At 40.9% G+C, this 23,513-nt stretch overlaps 1 protein-coding gene across 1 annotated transcript in view; it reads right to left on the bottom strand.

Moving 5' to 3' along the window:
• Nucleotides 1-23,513, bottom strand: part of TTC14 (tetratricopeptide repeat domain 14) — a 76,004-nt gene that overhangs the window by 9,555 nt on the left and 42,936 nt on the right. The gene's annotated exons all lie outside the window — the stretch shown is intronic.

The following is a 23,513-nucleotide window of genomic DNA, read 5'->3' on the forward strand; positions in this document are numbered from 1 at the left end:
CGGCAGCGGAGCGCAGGGAAAGCCAGCGGCGCTGGGGAAGGGGCTGGGACACAGTGCAGTGAGGAGCTGCTGAGGGAGCTGCTGGAGCTCAGCTGGAGGAAAGGAGGCTCAGGGGGGACATTGTCACTCTGCAGCTCCCTGACAGGAGGGGGCAGGTGAGGCTCTGCTCCCGGGAAACCAGCCACAGGACAAGGGGAAACGGCCTCAAACTGCTCCAGGGGAGGTGTAGGTTGGAGACTTGGCAGAATTTCTTTATAAGAAAGGATGATTAGACATCAGAACGAGCTGTCCAGGGAGGTGCTGGAGTCGCTGTTCCTGGAGGTGTTTTCAGAAAGTTTGGACGTGGTGGTTGGTTCCATGGTCTAATTGACAAGATGGTGTTGGGCCACAGGTTGGACTTGATAACCTCAGAAATCTTTTCCAACCCAGCTGGTTCCGTGATTCTGTGACTAAAGGAGAGAGCATGAGCCAGCGCAGCAGTGCAGGGCTGGGGCTCAGCTCTGCAGTGTTCTTAATCCCTGCTCCTTGCGCTGTCCCTGGCCAAGGTCCCGTGGCACAGCCCACAGGTGACACATCCTGGAAGGAGAGAATACGTCGATTCCCTCATCCTGGCTTTACTGAAACAGGGAATACGGGCGATTCCCGCGGCAGAAGGCGATGGGCTGAGGGCACAACCAAGCTGCTGCCGCGGGCCTGGCGCCAGGGCAGCCGCCCTGCTCCCCAGAGCTAACTTTGGATGCTAAAAAGACACTTCACTCAGGAGGCTCTTCATGCTAATCACCTCTCCAGCTAATGGAGAAAGGTGCTTAAAACCAGCTGGAAATAATCCAAGCCTATTAGAAGGATCGCAGTTTTTCAGCTCCCAAGAATAATTTGTCCCTGGCATCGCGTTTAATAATTAATTGTAAAAAGGGAGGTGGGTGTGGGAGAAAACCCACTGCAAACAACATAATGTCACTTCTCCCCTCAGTACAATGCTGAAAAAAAAGTAGCAATCTGGCTGTCAGCAGATCAGGGACACGGACTCCTCTAGGAAGCAGCATGGCTGAGAGGGCAAGGATCATATCAAAGACTCTGGTCTCAGAAGCTCAGTTCAAAGCCAGTAGGGATATCACTGGTGTAGCAGACTTGGGGAAGACACTGGAAGGACAAATTTATATTTTAGTTGCATTTCACATCCCCCTGTTTTAATATAAAAGAAGATAAAGGAGACGCAACACTTACTATGTACCAAACAGCTGCCAAGATTTTGATTTAGAGTCTTCCTGATCCGTTTGAAACCAGGTGTGCTCTTAGATTGCTGGTTACCATGGTGGGGAAACACTATATACACCAGATGGAAATTTCTAGACATTACAGTGGTTAGCCACAGGTTGACATGGGAAGGGTGGATGAGGAAGGATGGATGCAGCGCAAACAGGAGCCTTTCCTGGATGAGTTTTGTGGCAGTGTCCTGAGCAGTGTGGCACAACTGCAAATAGCAGCAGTTTTGTTTGAGGGAATGGTAGTTTGAGTAAGAGTTAATTGGTGTTGCCTAGCAAATACAAGAGCTAAAAAAAAAAAGTTGTTTGAAGCATGAACTCTGCTTGTGTAAGCAATTCCCCAGCCTCATATGCAGATACACATGCACACAGTGTACAAGAAATTAGACATTATGAGTAGACTTCCAGTGTGTTACAATTTCTGGACCTAAAACAGCAGCCAAAAATCGCTGTGAAAGCACAACCACCTACAACAGCAGATTCTTCTTACAGATATTTTCTTATTTGAATAAAATCAATTGCATTTTCAGTGGTGGAAGTTTCCTGCTTTTCATTCTTTGCTTACTTTGCTTCAGTTGCCCAATAGGAAATGCTTTTGATAAAAGAGAATAGCATCCACCACAGTTCAGACAGGAATAATGATAAATGGAAGAGTTTGGAATTAAGCCAGGGCTATATACACTGCTCAGGAGATGCCAGGCCTGAGGATGGGGCATGCTCCATATGCTGTTAATCCTCTGTTCCATTGATTTAGGAACTGCCTGGATGAGTAGTGCCTGATCCCATCTGCTGACTAAACCACAGGGTGGGCAGGAGTGTCCTGATTCTGCAGGAGAAAGTGATACAAGTCAACATCTCACCCTGCTGGAGGAGGAACATGCGGATACTTTGAAACCAGACGTGTCTGAGCACGCTCGGTGTAGATTTCTGACAGCTCAGGTCGGTGCATGCTGAAAGGCAGCTCACAAAATCCATCCTGCAGCCTTTAGCTCCCACAGTAAAAATATGATGAATTTACACCCCCCTGGCTTTGGACCCAGGGTCAAACTTGCAGTGATATTGCCCCCGAACAACCCCAAACAGGCATGATAGAACTTCAAAGGGGGTATATGAAATACTAAGCAGATTTTCATCTAAATCCAGTGAGCACAGCTTGAATGCAACAAGGTCAAGCTGCTTTTCAAATGTTTCCAAGTATCCAATATCACTGGTGAAGCTTACAAGAAAATCTCATTGCAGGAAAGAATTTTGTGCCAGAGCCCAGATCCACATTTTATCACTGACAAAAAGATTAGATTCTCCAAGATCATACATGTCAAAGTATTATTCTCTGTAAATTTTGGACATCTTTGAAGATAAATTTTAGCCTCTTGCAAAGAGGAGTGAAATATTCAACTAAATATGTCCTTTGGGCTAAGAAAGAGGAAGCTAATAGTAGTAATGAGAAGGAACATGAAGAGTTGTACTTCCAGCTGTGTTATACTTATAGAAAATTCTGCCAAAAGCAGTCCTGCTGCCTAGACTTGCTAATTTATGAAGCAGCAAAGAGACTGTCCAATATCCAAGACATTATTTTAGCTCAAGACTGATGAAGGGACCTTCAGCACAGAATAACTGTTAGCCATTTAATAGACCTACTGTGAGGAAAACAAGATATCTGCAGGTATGATCACCAAATATGATGGAGGAAATGTGGAGACAACCCCAAACTCTGAGTGATGGAGCAACCCAAGCCATGGCCGTTCAAGCATTTCCTTTTGTAATGAGTTCATTGTTCAGTCCAGCTTTGGCATGGTCTGTAAGAGAGTACACTTTCAGTGGTATAAACTTACCTGGAGTGTGCTCAGCACCTGTTTTTGGTGTCAAGGACCTTTGCACTTCTCAGATTTCTAGAAAGATGTAGACAAAGAATAGTCAGCTGCATGTTATAAATATACAGACTGTGGGAACTGCCTGGGCTCTGAATCGACAGTTAGAGCCTGCTGGAGTCCAACAGGAATAATGGTTCAGAAATGTCAGTGGAGACCCCCCTGGGAGTCCTGTGGATTTCTGTCAGGCTGCAGGCAGTGGCACTGCTGAGCCTTTGTACGCTGGGAGTTCAGCTTGTGCACCAGTGCAGCGTTCTGTGCCTGCAAGCAGTGACAAGAACTTAGAGGTTCCAGGTGAAATTGAAAAGGTTACTGGAGGAAACATCGCCCTTGACATTTTTTTACCCTAAATATGAAAAACAGACTGTGTTGAATGAGAGTTTGCTTATTTGGCAGGAACCCCAGTCAGGCAACTTAGCAGCAATCATGACACAGACAATATGTACACACCCACCTGTACAGCTTGCAATACATCTAGAAATCCTGCCTGCAGAGCAAATTCCTGTGATACATGGGGGCTCAGCAGCAGGTATGCTGAGCAGACAGGTTTTTGTGAGGTTTTATGGATTTTCCAGCTTCTAACACTCCACAGACTGGCAGTATCTCCTGCTTTATAGCAAGGGAGAATCATCCTGGTTTTCCAGATTTAGAGTGATTGCACCTTAAAGCAGCATCAAAAGTTTCCTGTCAGCAGATAGATCACTACTTAGAGCTCAAAAATTACATTTCCAGGATGTAGCAAAATACAGTGTGGATGTTTGATCTCAAGGCTGCAAGCACTCCAAGGAGATCTGTAAGCATGCAACTTCTCTTAGTTATTGAGTTTCTCATTTGTAGTAGAGCAATATTCACATTTTCGGTATAAAATTATTTTCCCAGAAATTTGCATCTTTATAACTGTCATATACCATGCATGAACTTTCAAAAGTTGTCCAAAGGAGTCCCTAAAAGTATTTTGAAGATCTAAACCAGCTGGAGTTCTATTTCAGGTAAAACAAGCTACTTATTTATGTATCTCATGGTCAGTTGCTCTAACATTCAATTTGTGCAACATGTGCAATAAATACTGCCTAAATAGCAATGTACAAAAATCAGAAGTTGTTTTTTCAATGGCTTACAATGAACCAGGCATGTAACCATGGTCACAAACTAATTAGCAGCCTCCTAATTTCTTTTAAATTTTCCACTATTTAAACTACACTAAAACTAGAAAGTTGAAACTGCTTTAATTAACTTATGAAGAGCTAAACAGTTGGCAATACAAATTCACAATACAGATTAATTATATTCATGTTTGCTCCAATTTAATGCATGAGCATACCTTGAAAACAAATAAAATGTACCAAAATTATTTTTGTCTTTAGCAGGTGTATCTCTCATTAAAAATGATAAGCTGAATTGGTGTGATATGATTTCCAATTAATTTTTATCTCAATAAGAATTTTTTGGAGATACAGTGATTAAGGAATACTTCTAGAAACAGAAAGAGAAGTTAATTACAGAATTATCTGTTTGATATAATTCCAGTAAGTAACAGCCATAAGTAGATATTCATTAGTCTCTCAACAAATCAGGTTTATTTTTCCTATCAACCAAAAGCAGAGGCCAGATGGAACAGTGGAATGCCAAACTGATGTATGGATATGATATTTGTTTGTTTAAACATTTGGTGAATTCCTCACAGTGTTAAATCCAGAAAGCTGAACTTATTTGCAAGTAAATTAACAAGACATGGGAAAAAAATCTGCTCTGAATTTAATAATTATCTTTAGGTTTGTAATTTATTATTAGAAGCTTCCTGTTTCTATCATAAAACTTTTTAAAACTGTAAGTAAAACCTGTTGCCTGGTCTTCCAGTCTGCCTTTTGGCCCAGTGAAGAAACTACAAAGGCTGAGGCAAAAACAACTGCCACTGTTTTAATGGGCAGTTTTGTGCCTCTGAGGGATTTTGGAAGGAGACTTTGTGGACTCCCACTGACTTCAGCAGGCTTCAGGTCAAGCATGAAAGACAGAAATTGGTAACTAAACTTTCTTTGCTTTCCCTGCTGTCTATAATTAAGATTTAATCAGAGCAATCAAGTGTCAAAGTCCAGACATGGTTTGGCTGGAGCTTCTGGAATATAGGAAATATACAGCTGTTGATTTCCTCTTGATTCTTGTCTTATTAAGGCAGTTGAACAAAATATATAATCACAGGGAATAGAGGCTCTGAAACAGATGAAAATCTAAAGCAGAAATGGGAGGAGGTAGCTTGAAATGTGAAAAAAAATAAATACCACAGTGAAATAAAGATGTGTATGTGTGCAGGTAATGACCGTGACTTAGAGCAGGAGAAAGGGACCTCTGCCAAAAGTACAGCAAAGGCCAGAACTGCTTTCTTACAAAAAACCCCAAACCAAACCAGAAACCACAACCTTCAATACTGTGTCCCAAATCAAATGCAGAGACAACTGAAATACAAGTTATGCATTCCATGCACCTCCCTTTTGTAGCACATTTTACGACACTGATACCAAATTGTGTTTTTAAAGATATTGGCAGCTAAAAGCACAGCATGTACCTAAGGAAAAAACATAAGTAGGGCATCTAAATACCTTTGTGATTCTGGCCTAAGAATGGATGATAATTAGCATAGCAGAAATTAACTTTTTATATATGCAAATGGAATTGTTTGCTGTTGCAACTAATTACAGATGTAGCTCTGTGCTGATTTGATTGGGAGTGAGAAATAAACATACAAATCTAAACCACTGGTGTCTAAAACTCCCCTCTTGTAATTGTGATGATCTGATCCTCCTACAGCTGGTAAATATATACATGGGAGACTGTGTGTACGTGCGTAGGAGAGCAGTAAGTGGGAGAAAGAAATCCAGATTTTTCCATCTGTACGAAATGTCAACATACTCTCTGTAAAAAGGCATCAACAAAACCCTCGCAAGCACAATTCAGGCTACTCGAGCTCTAATCTGTATCTTCACTGACAGTGAGGGTTAATCCAAGCTCCAATACAATGTTTCCTTAGTGGAGAAGCTGCAAGGAAATGATGTAGCGCTTTCAAAAACGCTGTAAAGCTTGGGTAGCACCAGATAGCATTCGTGCAATTTAAAGTTTAAGCAGAAGGTTAATAGCCCAGGAAAAGGTTGGTCCTGAAAAGTAACACTTCAGGCTGATGTGGTTGAAGTGCCTGGTTGCCCACTCCCCCGCACCTGAGACATTGTGCCTCTGAGACATTCTAGTGGCAGCCAGGAAAACTGATAATTCTCAGGTCCTCAATGCAGCCTGGTATTTTTTTTTTCCACCTCTCTAACCTGGTTTGTAATCTCATAATGTAAAATTAGCACTTCACTTCTTTAAAGATGGAAAAACCTGCCTTGTGTTAGGAGTGATCACAAAGTACATCTGAAAAATATGAGGAACAGTTTTTCTTCAAAACTGATGAATTTAAATGAATTTCAGTATCCAAAGAGAGTTCTGGCTCCTGCAATCCAGAAGAGGTTTGGAAATTTCAGAAGGGGAAGGGATTTTCCCCAGACTGTGAGGGTTATTTTGGCATTGAGTGCCAAGATAAAAGGAAAAGCCTTCCCTACCCAGAGCTAGAAGTGCCTTCTTGTAAGGATAATTTACAGGATCAGGTGGTCAGGAACTATAGAGAGTCTTTGACAAACCAGTCACAGCAAAGTGCTGTCAAAAAAACCCCCACTCTACCAGCAGCGTGTAAAGGGAGGATACATGACAGGGAAAGGATAGGGAGAAGTAGAGCAGGATACACAATATTTTCGGTAAGACCAAATGAATGTATCAAAACATAACAAGAGCTGCTGTGGAACTTTGAGATGTAATGGCAGGCTCTGAGCAATAGTTCTTGCTGTACCTAAAATGGACCATAACCCTCTGTATTCAACTTCAGAAATTGCACTCACACAGCTGAGAGATGAAACAGTCATTTTGGTCTCTAATAGCTGTGTTAGAAGCCAAAAAGAAAAGGGGAAAGCAACAGCCTGACTAGTCTGATATACTAATCCTTTTTTTTTTTTTTTTCAAAGTAAACATATTATTGCTTTGTACTTTACAATAATGATCACTGGAAAAAAATTGTATTATAAAGTAAGATAAGAGTACAAGAGTTGTTCAGCTTCACTGATACCAGAATGGAAATACAGAAACTTCTTCTGTAATTGCAAATAATGCAGACACTGCTTTGTAACAGGAAAAAAGAAAACCATTATTAGCAAAAATCTGTAGATTCTTTAGGTGGAAAAATACACAGCATAAATTGTTTACATTTTCAGTGGGGAGCGTCCCTCGGTGCATCAAGCTGTCACACAGCTTAGCAGCATGACACATCAGTGATTAAATGCTGGCTCCCTGGCAAAACCCAAAAAACAAAACAAATGAATTTTTCAGTGGAGAAAGCTACTGTTCTTTTGTACAGTGGCTCTCACAGCCGAAAAGAGGCAGCAGTAGGGTGGTAGAAATCAAAGTCACTCAGCAGGTGAGCTGTAGTTTGAGTGTACCTCTTCACAGGGTATCTTTATCTGCCTTTGGTCTCACTCCTCTGTTGGGGTAAAATACACCATCACTTACAAGATTTATTTCAGTTGTTGACCATGCAACATGATGGACCTTGCAAAGCAATTATTACATCCCTCCACTTGTTTTATTTAGAAGCCCCAAACCAAGCAGAGTTAACACAGTTACTCAGGTGCATAAAACCAGATCAGTGACAAAGCAAGAGCAGAAAAAGCCACCTGTGAGTGGAAGAGAAGGTGAGCAGGACAGGAGCGTCAGGATCAGGGCTGGGAGCAGGGATCAGGGTCAGAAGTTGCCCAGTGGGCCCTCAGTGATGAGACAGCTCCAGCTGGACACGCAGCCAGTGGGTTTGGGTCTAGACTCAAGTCTGGAGGCCAGAGCTCAGTGCAGACACAACTGCAATAGAGCTGCAGAATATCATGGGGGAAATGATATTAAACCCTCAACTTATCAGCAACTACCTAGGGAGAGCAGGGGCAGGCCCTCACTTCTAGTTTTCTTCACAGTAGTTATTGGCAGTGAAGCTGATCTCAAGCTCAGGCCATGAACTCATCCAGCTCAACTCCATTAGGACATGTACTCAAGGCCCTGGCATAAACTCGGGCTTAGCCCTTTGGCCAATGCAAAAGCACTTGTAGCAGATGGCACAGGTCCATTTCATCATGCAGGTGCTTGTCTGTGACTCATCAGCCAGTCTGAGAAGCAGAATTATCCGTATTTCTTGCAAAGTTCACACTTTGTTATGCCCCAGCTGTTCACTGTTACCAGTCCCACCCATACGTTGCCACATGAGGAGTCAGCTTAGGCTTACTTCGACTGGTACAAAAACTGTATTATTTTTTGGGGTGACTTAGTATTGTTTACCCACTTTTGTTTTCTTTATGCTGTTTGCAGTTCCACAGGGGTCACATTCAGCAGCTGATCATGAAAAGTACTCTCGTTAGATCAAAGAAAGCAATGAGCAGTCCAGCACTGTCACATGGGGCTGAGGAAATGCACGAGCTGACACTTGACAGGACAGCGATTATCCCAGAGTTTAATAACATGTTAATCATCTTAAGAGTCATTATTTTCTCCCAGGCACACACTGTCCTCCCACAGTGACATTTAAAAAATCCCCAACAAAACACACCAGAGGGTATTTCTACAGGGCAAAACATACTGGAAAACTAAAAAGATGCTGTCTATGAAAATGGTCTCTTCCACTGTCCTAGAACACAAAACCAACAGGAAGATGGTGCTCTTTTTGTGCAGCTCTGTGCTGCTCATTCCAAATGATTCTGAATATAATTGCATAGACTGTTATTTACTAAATTTAATAATAATGTGAACGTGAACATGCAATGTAGTCTCAGCATATGAACACAAACATCAAAAACCTCCCCCCACATGCATTATGTTTTTTCCTAGGTTGCAAAGGTTCCTGTGGAAAATCTGTATTTGATTCATCTTTAGGTGACACATCTAACTGTGACTTCCAACAGAGATGTCAGTGCCAGGTGCAGCTTTTAGTATTTTTTATCTGCATTATCTGTGATTTGAGGTCACAGCTACTTTCACATATGATACCAGTCTGGAGGCTTTTAATTTTATCTGAACCTGCCTGAACTAGAGGTGGGATATGAGTACTATGGGAGGTTGCAACGAGCAGTAAATGTTTGATTTGGGCATTTTCAGTCTGAGAATATTCCTTAAAAGAGTTTCCAAGTTCAACAGACCCATCTAGCCCACGGGGAGACTGCTCCTTCCCAAGGAAGCAACTGAGCCTGTTTGGTGAAGATGGTCCCACTGGCACACATGGCAAAAGAGGAATGAGAAAATGACAGTCAGGAGCTTTGTCTGAAGCCCAGGAAAAGACAGTGAGACACTTGGTGCTCCCATGAGGAAAATCCCTAAGGACCAGAACAGAAAGTCATGGAGTTATCAAAAAGTCAATCCAGAAGGAAAGCCAAAATCTGCAAACTCCCAAACAGGAAAGACAGACATTATTTTTAAAATCTCATTTCACTTTGGAGTTATTATAGGTAAAGAAGTTAATTACTGTAGATCCTATTCTAATACAAATGACTTATGACTTTCAAAGTCTTTGGGGGATACTCACTTAATGTAGATCTATATGGACTCAGCTGATAGATGGGACCTGTCCCAGGCCCTGCCATGGGTCTGAGCTGCACTTGTTTGGAGTTTATTGTCCCCAGCCAAGCATTGCCAGCCCAGTCCCTGCTGCTGCCTCATAAGGCACTTACACAATGTAGATTAATAGGGTTGGTGAGAAGGTCATGTCCTGATACTAATGGAAATGAATTATTCCCAGAAATATATTTAGTCTAGACTGTGTCCAAGTCTTCAAGCAGTGAGGTTCAAATACTTCCCTATGAGACTTTTACAAGTTCATTTCTGTATCAGAGGTCTTATCTTGGTGTTCAACTTAAATTTTAATTTCTTCATCCTTTCTGCCTTAGAACAGTCTAAAGAATTCCTCTTATTTCTTGCTCTTATCCCATTTGTAGACTGTTGGCAAGTTCTTTGTTCTCAGCCACTTAACCTTCTTTTCACCAGCCTATAAATATTGATCCATTCCAATCTTCCCTTTTTGTCTATACAAAAGTCCCTCTGTACTTATTTCTGCCCTATACTGAATAACCTTCAATTTGTTTGTTGTAATGAGATACCTAAAAACACATGTACTTTTCTGCCAGTGTTAAATGGAGATGACCAATGTCTCCTTGTTCATGCTGCATGGGCACAGGCCAAATTCCATCCAATTTCTCAGTCCTTCATGTTCCTCCTTCCCAGATGTGCCCCTCACAGTATGTACAACAGGAACGTCTTTCCTTGAGATGAATTGGCATTTTTCCAGGTCGAATTTCTTTTTTTTTTGTATTTCATCAAGATTCTAAGACCTCCAAGAAAGACACTATTTGCTTCCCAGTTTCTTTCTATACTGTTCCCCTAACTCATCCAGAGTGCATCCAAAGCACATGTGGGAGGTTTCATTAACATGGGATTTACTTCTTTGTCTTTGCTCTTAGTAACTGTATTTTCCCAGGAGCTACAAGTGATCTCTGCTGTACAATTAATCACCTTACTCTAACCCAGCATTCACCATTTACCAAACTGCAACTTGATGTTACTCTAGACTCACCATTAGCTTCAGGAAACAAACAACTGTTTGGCAACATTAGAAGGTATCATAGGAGTTGAATCTTATTTCAGGAAAGGAAACATCTGCAATTCTGGTGTCTATATGAACAGATGTATTTATGAAAATTAGTATGATTCACTGCACAGATGACAATTTCATGTTTCATAGTCATCATTTCATAGTTCATATTTCAATGAGTTTTTAGTAACAGAGTAGATACTGCAGCAACTGCTGCTTGCAGCAGTAGGTCTTGGAGCTGTACTCAATGCTATAATGCACTGTGAAGACATGACATAAACTGCCCTGGATGGTGACCTGAAATCAAGAAGTTAGAATTCAAAATGAGAATTAAAAATAGAGGAAAAATAATTTAGAGGGAATTTTCCCCAGTTTAATTCAACTTAAAATACAAATTCCCATTACAAAAATTTGTCTCAGTAGTCCTAAACCACTTCCACTTAATATCGACATATAAAAAGAAGCCTGAAAATCTGTTTAAGGGAGTTATTTTTAGATGAGCTGTCTGTTGAGAAGAAATTTTCCTTCCATATTCCCAGCAGAGCAATTGAGATGCCACTGAGCTTTGGAAGCAGTGCCCATGGCCACCTGCACCCACCTGGCCTTAGTCTAAGTCCTTTCTTGGATTTAGACATATAAGGCTCCATGTAGAAAAATCCCACTGTTTAGGGCTTACAGCACCTGCTAAAAACATCTGGTCACTGCTATTTATCTAGAGCTCAGAATCTCCTCTCTCCATTCTTGTGTTTTTCCTCCAACTTGTCCTCACAAAAGGTTACAGAATAGAAGAAAGTCCTCCATTTTTGTAACCTGGTATAATCCTATTGATTTACCTTGTGTTCAACCCAGTTAATTTCAATTTACCCTTTTGTGATTTGTTTCCCTCGAAGGTAATAAACCTGTGCTAACCATTTTATTTCCAGCTATTATTTGTTTTTGCCAAACACTGGGGAAGAAAAATGAGTGGTGCTCTCCTGTGCTGTGCCTCCAGGTGATGCTGCACAGCAATCCCAGCCCACAGCTCACACAGAGCTGGGGCACAGAGCTGCCCTGTGACCACACTGGGTGACACCTGTGGCTGGTTCCTGTCACCCAGCCCCTGGAACACCTGCCCCATGGCTCTGTATGGGCTGTGACACAATTTAGGATCCTCCCTTCAATACTTATCTAGGATATTTCCTTCAATTTTGATATGGCTTTTACCCAGCAATCCTGCAGGCAGCTCTCCATGGCAGCTGGTGCTGTGTGAGGAGCACCCATCACTGTGACCAGCACTGGACACTCAGGGCACACAGCACTGAGACACAGACAGCACCAAACCACTTTGGTGAGGTGCCAGATCTGAGCTACTGAAGAGCACCAGCTTCCCAGGCAGGCTCATTAGTTCAGGAACATTGTGTTAGAGAAGTTTCACTGCTCTACATTTCTTCATGGGGTGTAGATGTGCCCATCATGACAGCTGGGCATGGGAAGGTCTTTCCTGGCTGGGACTCTCTTCTGTGTCAGATGTAACAAAAGAACCTACAGAATTCATCACACACAAGACAAAAGAAATCTGGAGAGATCAGGATATATGAGAATGTAATCTGTAAGCCTCTGGATCGAGGATATGTTGAATAGGGATATTTTGTTAAGGAATGGCCTCTGCATTCTCTTGTGATCTATCTCTAAATGTGTTTTGCAGTGTTCTGGGACCTCCTCAAAACATGCTGAAATCCCCATAGATTCCAAAAACTACATCAATTTCCACAACTTTTCTGATAATACTGATATAGGAAGGTCAGAATCTGATGATAGCAAACACTACTGAAGTCACAGCAATTTGGACAGCAGTGATTTCAGCCCAGATGCATTAGCTCACAATCATATTTATTTCAAAACATTGACATGAAACTGCTCCCATGACTAATGAGGTGTAATTTGGTGTTCCTTTCTGTATAAACTGAATGTTCTCTCTAAAATCCAGTTTCAGTGGGTATCTGTATCAGTTATAACTTTTTCAGCCAGCAGCAATTTCAGCTCATTGCTGGATTTGAGGCCTGTGGCTTAGAGCAAAATCATCATTTGAGAAAAGCTAATCTCAGGAGTCTGGTATTAGGTGGCAAATTAGGGCTGAAATGTACCACACTGTAGCCTCCACATTACCCCTGTTTCATCTCAGGCAAACACTTTTCCAAGGAGAAAACATAACTTGATCCTGTACCAGTATTGTTTTAATTAGATCTGTAGAAAAAAGCCCAATATTTGATTGCTGACTGACTCAAAAATAGCTTCAACCGCAAGTAATAAGAAACAGGTTAGAGCAGGGCATAGAACCTGGAGATTTTACCAGGCAGCAGATCAAACAGCTGAACTCTTGACAGACTCTGCTGCTTCCCTTTGCCTGCTGTTTCCTGGAGCAGCAAATTCAGGAGCCATTTGTCAGTCACTGACCAGTTCACCCTCACAAACCATTAATGGCATACCTGAACTTCCAAATGTCACAATGGAAACACACAAAAAAAAATCCAACTCAGAAGATTCCCATGTCTCAAAGAATTGTTTCCTTGTACTTTCTGGATATGCTTTTGTAATGTGTATTTCAGGTGGTTGACAGGCCTCTGTTTGACATAATTTTGGGTGGAAAAATGAAAAAGAAAAGCTCTTAAAATGTTCTCTTACAGTTATTCCACTGAATAAATATTTTTATTGTGGCCAAGCATCAAATGCAAAGTGCCATTTCCTGAGTTCTTGCTGAGGGCTTTCAAATTTTCTTTTCTTGGGAAAATTAGTGTGATTCCCACAGTTCCCCAGGGACCTAATGCATTTTACTCTGGCAAGAACCACAGGGACATAAAGCTCTATGGGCTCATATTTTTTAAGCCATTTTACTCATTGATTTTATGCCTTAAGGAATCCAGAGTTCAGAATAGCCTTTTGTGTGCCACAACAATGAGGCCACCAGCCGGTGACATTTGTAAATCTGCTATTAATTGCTCGTGTGCCTGGGCTCCAACGCTTCAATGCTTTGAGTCACGTATCTAATGAGGTCAAAACTCAAACTTGCCAGCCCTGAGGCAGGGGGGAGATCATCAGAGAGGGATGAAGAGCCAAACTCTCCTGGCTGCTGGCTCCCAGGTGCGCGCTGATTGATCAGCGCAGCCTCAGGCTGGGGAGGGTTACCTGGGACACCCCTGCTGCTGCTCCTGCTCCCTCTCGTGTCACCAGGGCACTGCTCACCTCCACAACATCTTGTTAGTGCCGGGCCCCAGCTGGGAAGAGCAAAGATGCCAACAACAAGAACTCACCTCTCTTGATGATGAGCAAACTCTTAACAGGAGTCCAGCTCCTCAGATCTAATTGCAGGCAAAATCTTCCTCTCTACTGACTGTGAAGAGAAACAGAGGAAATCTTACCTGACTCAGAGCTAGAATTGTCTGCTGAAAACATAGAATATGTTTTTTTCTTTAGGTACTTTAATATCTGCCTTTTGATAGTTTGCATCTCTAAAAATATTAGAACTATCATCAACACTCTGAAATTATTAAAACAGGCTTCTAAGAATACCATTAGATGGCCAAGATCCAACCTGTTGCACAGAGAAATAAAAAAATATTACAGCCTAAGGGAGGTTAGAGCCCTGAATTTTTCAGGAAGATTTTCTATGTAGGAAATCCACAAAGATAATTATAAATCCATAGAAAAAATAATTACATAACAAAAATGTGAACCTCATATGTCCACAAACTGCCCTGTTTAAGTCTCTTAGCACTTTGAAATAAAACCAAACTGTTTTAATTAACAAGGTGGAGGTGTTGTAGAAAAATAAAAATATTGCTTAAAAATAAGTACTGTCTTTGTACAACACTTGCAATCATTAGGTCTCAAAGTAATATACAGAAGTATGATGATCCTTAATATCTAGATTAGGAAATTAAGGTACACAGAGGTGAAATCACTTGCCTAAAACCCTCCAGTGGGTCAGAAATATCAGCGAAAAGAGCAGATTTCAAAACTTTGCATCACCTTGATGTGTTGAAGAATTTAAAAAAAAAATACTGATCTTCAGATCAATTAATAACCTGAAAATGGAATTCAGGTTCCCAAAATGAGCATCTGGCATTGCCACAGAAATTTATCCTCCTGAGCTAGGTAGAACCTAATGTGCCAGGTATGTTATATAAAACTGGTAAATATTAGTGTTTGTCTTGAAGAGATGAAGTTATAGTCCTTTTTGTTATCAAAAATTCTTTCTTAACTCTTCAGAGTTTCACAGTTTTGGCTCCCTTGCTATTAACTACACATTTCTTTAAGTTTTCATGTAACAGCTGCCTCAGAGATCAAAGCCGGTCAAAATATCAGGGGGTACTGAGAAAGAGTTGTATTCTTTTAGGTGGTTTCCTGTGGTTTTGATCAAAGTACGCAGAGATTTCCACAAAGCAAAAACTGAATTTAGTGGGATTCAGCTCTATTCAGCTGAGAAATAGGAAAATAATCTCCTCTAGCTCATTGGATGTATAAGTCTGTGTTTATCCTCTTTCTGTCTCTCATTTCCACTTTTCCTACAAACTGTTCATTCTGTAAGAGCAAACTGGATGGGTTCAGGGGTGTCCATAGCCACAACTGCTCCCACTTTACTTCTCCTGCATGTTCTCAATTGCCAAACCCTGAGGCTGTAGGAGCACAAGGAGGAGCTGCATCAGAGGGCTACAGCAAAGGCTGGAGAGTGACTGCTAATGCAGATGGTGCCAGGCTTTGCTTTTGTGAGCAGAAGTTTCCCTCTTTGTACAAACACACATTTCAAGGGCAGAATACAATGCCTAGGAACACATCTTGTATTATTTAGGAAAAGGTCCAGAAGGCCACTGTTGTATATATTTGAAATTGAACAAACCATCCTTTACATGACTGCTCAGGTTCACCTTAACAGAAAATTGGCAGCCAAGCAGATAAAATAGATTTTTTACAGCTGTTTTATTTTCCATTGCCAAGTGTTCTCAAATGGATCATTAGAAGCAAGAGAATCTATAAGTTTCTTTACATTTTTGGAGTACAAAGGATGATTATATGAGAAAGCAGCAGTCATATAAGATAAACAGATTCGCAACCAGTGTAATTACAGCAAAGCAAAAGATTTAATACCCTGTTATTTACTGAAAAGAGTAGCTTGTTGTCAACTAGATTAAAATACTTCTAACAATTTCAAATAAAATGAAAGAAAATAAACCACTCAAATTGAACTAAAAGAAAGCCTGAGTTTTTCTGCAATAGTTTAACCACCTTAGATGAAACTCATTATTAAATTAGACCAGAGCAATTCTGTGATAAAAATAGGGCCATAAATGATATGTTCATTAAAGCCATGGGAAAATGAATGGAATACTGATGAAATTAAACACGAGGGTAAGGGCCAAGTATATGTATCAATCAGGCTTCATAAAACCCATAATCTGCTCCTGAATCTAAATAAAACACACACGTGGTCAAGGCCTCTGAATTTCTGGAAAGACTGAAATTCTGAAGACTTGCTTGTTAGAAAAACAGAGGCTCAATTTTGTGGTATTAGACCAAAGAAATAATTCTTGCAGAAAATAATCATTTATTCTTTTAAAATAAACAAACAAACAAGCAAACAATGAGTTCTTAATGGAAATATAAATTTCAACATTTCCTGTGAAGGTAAACATTAATATTATTATTACTAAATTGGGAGAAAAATCTCTTCAACTTCTCAATAACTGAGAAGCAGCTTTTTGGCCCATCTCTACGAAACTCTCCAGGCCAGCAGCTCTGCAGTGGCAGGCCAATTCTGTTTGTTCCCAAGAGCACAGAGCTCCTTGGAGCACATGGGACAAGGTGGGGAATCATGTGGATGTGCCCACATGGCACAGGATAACGTGGTGATGGGGTGAGATGGGCATGTGAGCACCCAAGCTGGATTTTAACAGTGGCTTGAAAAAGGGAGGTGTGAATAATTCTGTGTTCTGGCATCAGAATGGATCTTTGTTCCATGCCTGAAATTCAGGGAAAAAGCCACAGCTGGGCAAGAGGTGAGCTCTGGCCTGGGCAATGCAGGATGTGAGCAGTCTCATTTCTGGGGAGGGCAGTGCCATAGAACACAGTCCAGCCAAAGGTTTTGATGTTGACATTATCAGCATTTTCCAAAGGAAACAAATTCTTCCTGAGAATTTCCAGTGAGCTCTTATTATGTGCTGATATTAAAATGTCAGCACAGCCAACATTTTTCTTATTTCATTTTATCTATGCCCCTAAATTCTCCCTTTCCCATTTGGGCTCTCCTCCTCTTGTCCTGAGCTCAGCTGTGACAGACATTATACAACACTGCGGTGATCTTTTGCCCTCTTAAAGGCTTTTTCTAAGTGCTAGATTATTACTCGTTTATAGTTAGATTTCTACTCACTTAGAAGGGGCCTAATTCTGCTTTTGCAGTCCCCTTAACTGTGAGACATGGCACAGAAAATATGTAAGTGGTGAACAAATAGGGAGAAAGAGAAGGTCAAGCCCAAACTGATGAGGTTCTCTAGAATGAAAAAAGGAGTTATATAAATAGACAGTTATATTTTCTCATTAACAAGAAAGTTTTTTTCATTTTCTTTCTGGGTCTTTGAATCTACTGTAACAGTCAGTGGGAACTTTTTGTTTTCACTGCCTAACTCTGGTTATTCTCAGAAACTTCTAATAGGGAGTTTAGCTTGCAATTTCCTTGTGCTATCAGATGGAGAGCTCTGTGATTATCTTAGTGGGCAAGGGATGAAAACATTCCTCAGGCTGAGAGCTGTCTGAAGATGAGCATTTCAGCCTTAATGATGAGTAGGCAAATTTTGCTTGCTGGTTCCTCAGCATAAACCAAAGGCAACATTATCACAATCATGGGAAGGAGAGAGGTAGAAGAATCCTAATAAACGAGAGGAAAAACAAAACCTCAGGGGGTTTTAAGAATGTGGATTAGTTTAGGTAATTTTGAGCAACTATTCTCAAGAAAGCACCTGGGGACAGTTAAGTTTAATTAGGCTGCAGCTCGTCCTCACTGCGGGTGGTTTTGTTTCTGCCACAAAGCTTTTTCCTTCTCTCAGGTGGAGTGAGCACCACAAACCCCTGGAATGCTCCTGCTTGATAAGGGAGGAAGGGAGAGCTGACTGGGCCCACCTATTAAAAGAGATGTCACCAGTGTTGATTTTGAATTACCAAGAGCTAAATCTCACTGCAAGAGGCTGGGCTGGGTGGGAAGGGGTCCTGGAGAGTGTGAGCAGGGCTGGGGACACACCTGGGCTGCTGCAAGAGGAGCTGGCCTGACGCTGCTCCTTCCAGCCCATCATTATTCCTGCCTGGGCATCCTCCCGAGTGTTTGGTGCTCTACCAGGAGCACAAAATCTCTCTCTATATTCTCCACCTTTTCCTACTCATAGCTTCACAAGAATTCCATTTTTCTGCCATTATAAAATTCCATATCTGTCATTTAACTGCTTGAAAAACTTACAGCTCTGATCTTTTTGAAGTCAACACAACTACAGGAAGAAAACTTCAGCAAGTTCACAAAGCTTAGGAAGAGGTTTCAAGTTGCTGGACAATTTTTTTCCCAGTATTTTTAATTTATTTCAGTTAAATTTTAATCAGGCAGAAAAAATGTGAGTCTAAAAGCAGTTGGAATTCATTATACTTTGTGTTTTCTACATTCATCCACAATTTTTCTTAACGTGGTGTGCTTGGCATGTTGCGTTTGTGACATCAACGTGGTGAAATGGCTCAATTTTATACATAATTTATTGAAAAATTTTAAACTCTACATTCCTTGAGTCGTATTCATGTATAATTGAGCTTAAATTGCATTTGGGTTATTTTGAATTAGGAAATCTTATACTCTATCAAGTCACATTAATATGTGCTTATCATCTAATAAGAAGCCATTTCTAGGTCCTTACTGATTTTTAAAATATCCTGGAATCCCATTAAAATGAAATCAAATTGCTGTGAAATTAAAATCTAATCTTGGCGTTTGAATATATGAAAATTTTTAAATTTCCCAAGTATTTCCTTACTTTCTATTGAATTATGAAGTTGTCCCAAAAATATTTCTGACTGTACTGAGTGGTTTTAAAGTATTGATCCTAGTTTTAGAGAAACATCAGAGAACCAATGAAATTCTGGCAAAACAGACAAAATAAATTGCAGGCCAGACTATAGCCCTAATGCTCCTAGACACCCTGAAACTCTTGTGAGGAGCCATTTAGACTCTACAACATGTCACACTCATGTCACACTGGCTGCACTCAGCTGTCACCTTCTTTGTACCCTCGCAGGGGCAGCTGGTCTGGTGCAAAATGGGACAAAGAGCAGGAAAATGGGTGCATGGAGGCTGCTAATTTGGGAAGATGTGAATTTTCCCTTCCTTATCACACAAACTCTCACAGTAGTCACTGAAGTGTCCAAAAATAGGAGCTTGCAGCCCTAACTATAGCCCTGTGAAACAACGAGGAGCTCGTAGCTTCTCTCCATCTCTCCTGCTAGGGAGGCTTGTGCTTTGGGAAGCAGATGGATGAAATGGTGCAGCACATTTCAGCCACTCTCAGTAAGATGGCAGAATAATCAAAGCACAGTTCAGCAATATCATTTTAATTATGACACAGCTCAGGTTTTACCATCAAAATCATTTTGGCCTAATTTTGATTCATATTGACTTGCTAACAGGAAGAAGGGATGATGGGAAAAGAGAAGGAACTCTTAAAAGACATTAATATTCATGCCAGCAAAAAATTTGTCATGCATGACCTCAAAAAGTGTAAAAAAGAACATTATTAAGAAAGGCAGCACTTGGGAACATGGCTGGGTTTGTGCTGGTGTCAGCATTTCTGTAGGACATAATTAGCTTTCTTTTTTCATTGTAATTGGATCTTAAAACATTTCCTCAGTTCTGCAACTTGGAATTTCAGTGCCAGCTCAGCAGAAAGATCCCTTAGAAAAATATTTGGAAATTCAAATCTCTTCTGAATATTCAATAAAACACAGTTATTTCAACTCTTTAAGATAGGCTGGTTCTGATGAGCTCTCATGGCACCTCCCTGTTCAACAAGGCTGCTGTCTGACATTGCTGCTCACTAAGATGCTGCAAGTAAACTTTTGCTCTCCCATTCCTCCTGGAACTGATGCATCTAAGAAGATGAAAATTTGTTTACATTACTGCTTTGTACAACAGAAGAGTCACTACATTTTCATTGCCTCCCTTTGAAGGTCTCCCTGAAGGCACAGGGTTGGCATAGGAAGTCTGAAGAGTCCAACCCTCAGAAGCTTTGTTCTTGACAATAACATATGAAATAGTGTTTGATTTTTTTCCCTGACAATTCTGTCTTCATAAAAGATATTTTAAGATGTAAAGAGAGTGTATTTGATACGGAAAATTAGTAGACTAAGCAAACAAAGCACCAACAAGATTTATTTAGGGCAGAATTTCATTTTAGAGGGCTTTTTTTCTGCATCACTGTAGCAGTAAAAAAAAAAAAATCTTCATTTAATTGTAAATACTGGTATTAGACGGTTTATATTCTGGGATTGCAGATTTCTATGCAATATGTCTTGACTTCTTTCAGATTACAAGTTCAAAATTCGTGAAAAAGTAGACACCAAATTATGACAGCAAATGGGTAGAATTTGCAAGAGTTAAGATGCTGAGAAAAGAGCATTTTAAATTTCTGGCCATTGATGTCACATGAGATGTGAGATTCTGAAAATCAGGCCTTAAATGTTTTTTTCAGCTTTCCAAAGCACTTACTTGCCTAGAGATGAAGACAAATGGCCAGGGAGATTCATAGAAGCACCTAAACATTGGTTTTAGTCAATGTAAATTAAGCCTGCAAGCCTGTCAGATGCTTCTCTAGATCATACTGGACATCCAGCTACATATTTAAAAGTAGAAAACAATCATAAATCAATTCCTTTGAAGCTGTAACCTCTCATAAACCTTATCAGCTATTGGCACCTCAGTATCCAGGGACAGATTGCTCACAGCTGGGATCCTTATTTTAAAGATGCTCTTTACCTGTGTGATGCAGCAACCAAACACAGACGGACAAATCACAGCTGAAGCATCAGAATGTCTCTGCTGAGGGACAATATCAGAGCTACAGTAGCCCTGCACACGTCATGGAACCATGGGGAAATATTTTGTGATGTTTTCTCTTCTGAGATTTTATATTCATGCCAAGCCAGGTCAAAATGACAGTGACTTGTGATTAATTTTCCCATAATACCAAAAGGAATTTTTCCTGTTTCAGCTTACTCCTGTGTTGTCTAATATAGACTTGCTAGGAATACACAGGGAGATGGCACATGTTTTGCTTGGAACAGATGCAAACTTGGATCTAAAAGGAGAGGTGTGTTTTGCAGGTTGGTACTTATGACATATGGGCATGATAAATTCAGAACAGATTGTCATTTAACACCACCAAGAACCTTACCCTTCAAATGAGGCTGGATATGATCCTAACAGGTTACATCCTGCCTGCCTTGTCTCTTTGTGTCCCAGAGGAACTGTTTCAGCTCCCCTGGCACCGTGGCAAATTCACAAGATCACATATCATTTAACAGGAGGACTTTGCTGACCTGTATTGCTGCAATGGCCCTACTCTCGTGGTGCCCTGTGTCTCTTTGTGCTCCTTTCAATCCACACGTGCACAGCTCCTCAGGCCTCTGTCATACTGAGGCTTACAGCATGAATTCCAGCATGGAACACCCTCATGGGACATCAGGATTTCACCTCCAGGTCTCTGTGGTGCAAAGCAAGTGAGACTGCCAAGGATGGAAGGAAGCCTCCCACAGGCAATGATCACACTCACTGGCAGCTTGGAAATGCTGATTAGCAGAGAGGTATTAGGCTCTAGCTGTAAATCTGAAACTTTTGGCTTGCTAGACAGTCACCTGTGGGTGACTATGGATTAATGGTGGGAGAGATGGCTGCTTTCCATGGAGCTGCCTTCTGGCTTGTAATCAGCTCCATATTACCTCACCAGTCCAAGAAAATCTGCAGAGAACTGTGCTGGCCTTTTCGCCAGTGACACGACGAAGAGTGATCAAAAGAAAGGGGAAAGTAAAAAAGAGATCAGAAATAAGTCACTTAGTGTTCTGCTCCTGTGACAGGAGCTCAGAGTGGGGTGACAAAAGAGCTGTGTGAGTTGTGCAGCTGCCAGAGGAGACTGAGGAATCCTGAGTGCCCAAATGAGCACCTGGCTCCATGGGACTGCACGTTGTGCCTGCATGTGAGACTAGTCCTAAGTGATGTTCTCAATTTCCATATTAATTCAAGGACTGCAGCCAAAGGTAGAAACCCAAAGTCTCCAGGGAAGAAAAACAAATTGCTTTGAGTTCTGAAGGAAATCAATATTAGACGGTGCATTGGTTAAAGTGTTGAAACCCATGGATCAGTTCCAGATCCTGTGTAAAGAGATCCCTTAGGAATTCTTAGAATAGATCTTCATTATATTCAGCTTAGAAGCACTTCAAGCAGGAGACAAAGTAAAGCTGGACAATTCTGCAAGTAGCTTGTCTTTTGTCTTGGAACCCAAAATATATTTCAGTGAAGTCTCAAACAGACTGCAAAACCTGTGAGCTCTGGCAGCAGAAATCACCACTCTGCCTCCACAATCTCCTACCTGGGACAGCAAAGAGCAAAAGAACAAACACCTCATGGTAAAAGAAAGAAAAAAATTACATTAAAGGAGAGGCAGCACAACCACCTTCACTTACAGAGCTGGATGCTAGAAGACCACTCTGTGGCCTTAAGAAATAATGTGAAATTAGGAGTAAGTGTACAGGTGAGTTACAGGAATATGAGTTTTAAGAAAAGAGAAGACACTGTATTGGTTTAACCACTCCTAGGCAGTAAAAGGACATGCTCTTCTGTTCCAGCTGTGCCAGTGCAATATCCTGCCACTCTCAGCCTAATCCTCATGATAAATCCTCAGATTCCCTGTGGTAGAAATTATACTGCCTCAGATCTGCTCATGCTCAGGCTGCTTAGGTGACTTTTGCTTAACCTTTATCAGTCTAAAAAAAGACACATTAGTTGAAGTGGTTCAACAGTACATGTTTTCACTAATATTTTCACCCACCTGATTTTTGAATAAAATGGGTTAGGGAGACAGTGCTGCTGGCATGTTTGAGGGGGCTGTTACCTCCAGCACAGGAATGGTAAGTAGATGCTGGGGACTGTAGAACTTTTGACAGCTTGAGAGAGCTGTTTGCAGAGTGAACCTCACACCTCACCCCTCTTCAGTTACCTCTTTCAGGTTCATTGCAACCTTAATGCTCTGGGCAATAAGGAAAGTTAAGCCAAATGGTGAAGAACCAAAACAAGAAAAAAAAAAATTCAAGGCTGTTATAAAATCTTGCTTTGCCCATTCCCACGATCCAGTCAAGGATTGTAGCTACTCTCATTTAATTAAAAATCAGAACCAAACCACCTCTTTGGCAAAGACAGTGTTGGTTTCATAAATCAGTGAAACAACCCACATTTTCAAGAACTTCCTGAGTCTTTAAAAAGCCAGTAAAACCCATATCATCATCATGCTACATGGTTTCATAACTAAGTACTTATTAAAGACCAAAAGCACACACACACTCTCTCAAAGTCAAAAAGCATACAGAGATCCATGCCACACTCCATTTACACAAAAGCCTGGTTAAAAAAGGAGCAAGTCACCA

This window comes from Geospiza fortis, unplaced genomic scaffold (assembly GCF_000277835.1).
Source record: "Geospiza fortis unplaced genomic scaffold, GeoFor_1.0 scaffold172, whole genome shotgun sequence".
Classification (NCBI taxonomy): Eukaryota; Metazoa; Chordata; class Aves; order Passeriformes; family Thraupidae; genus Geospiza; species Geospiza fortis.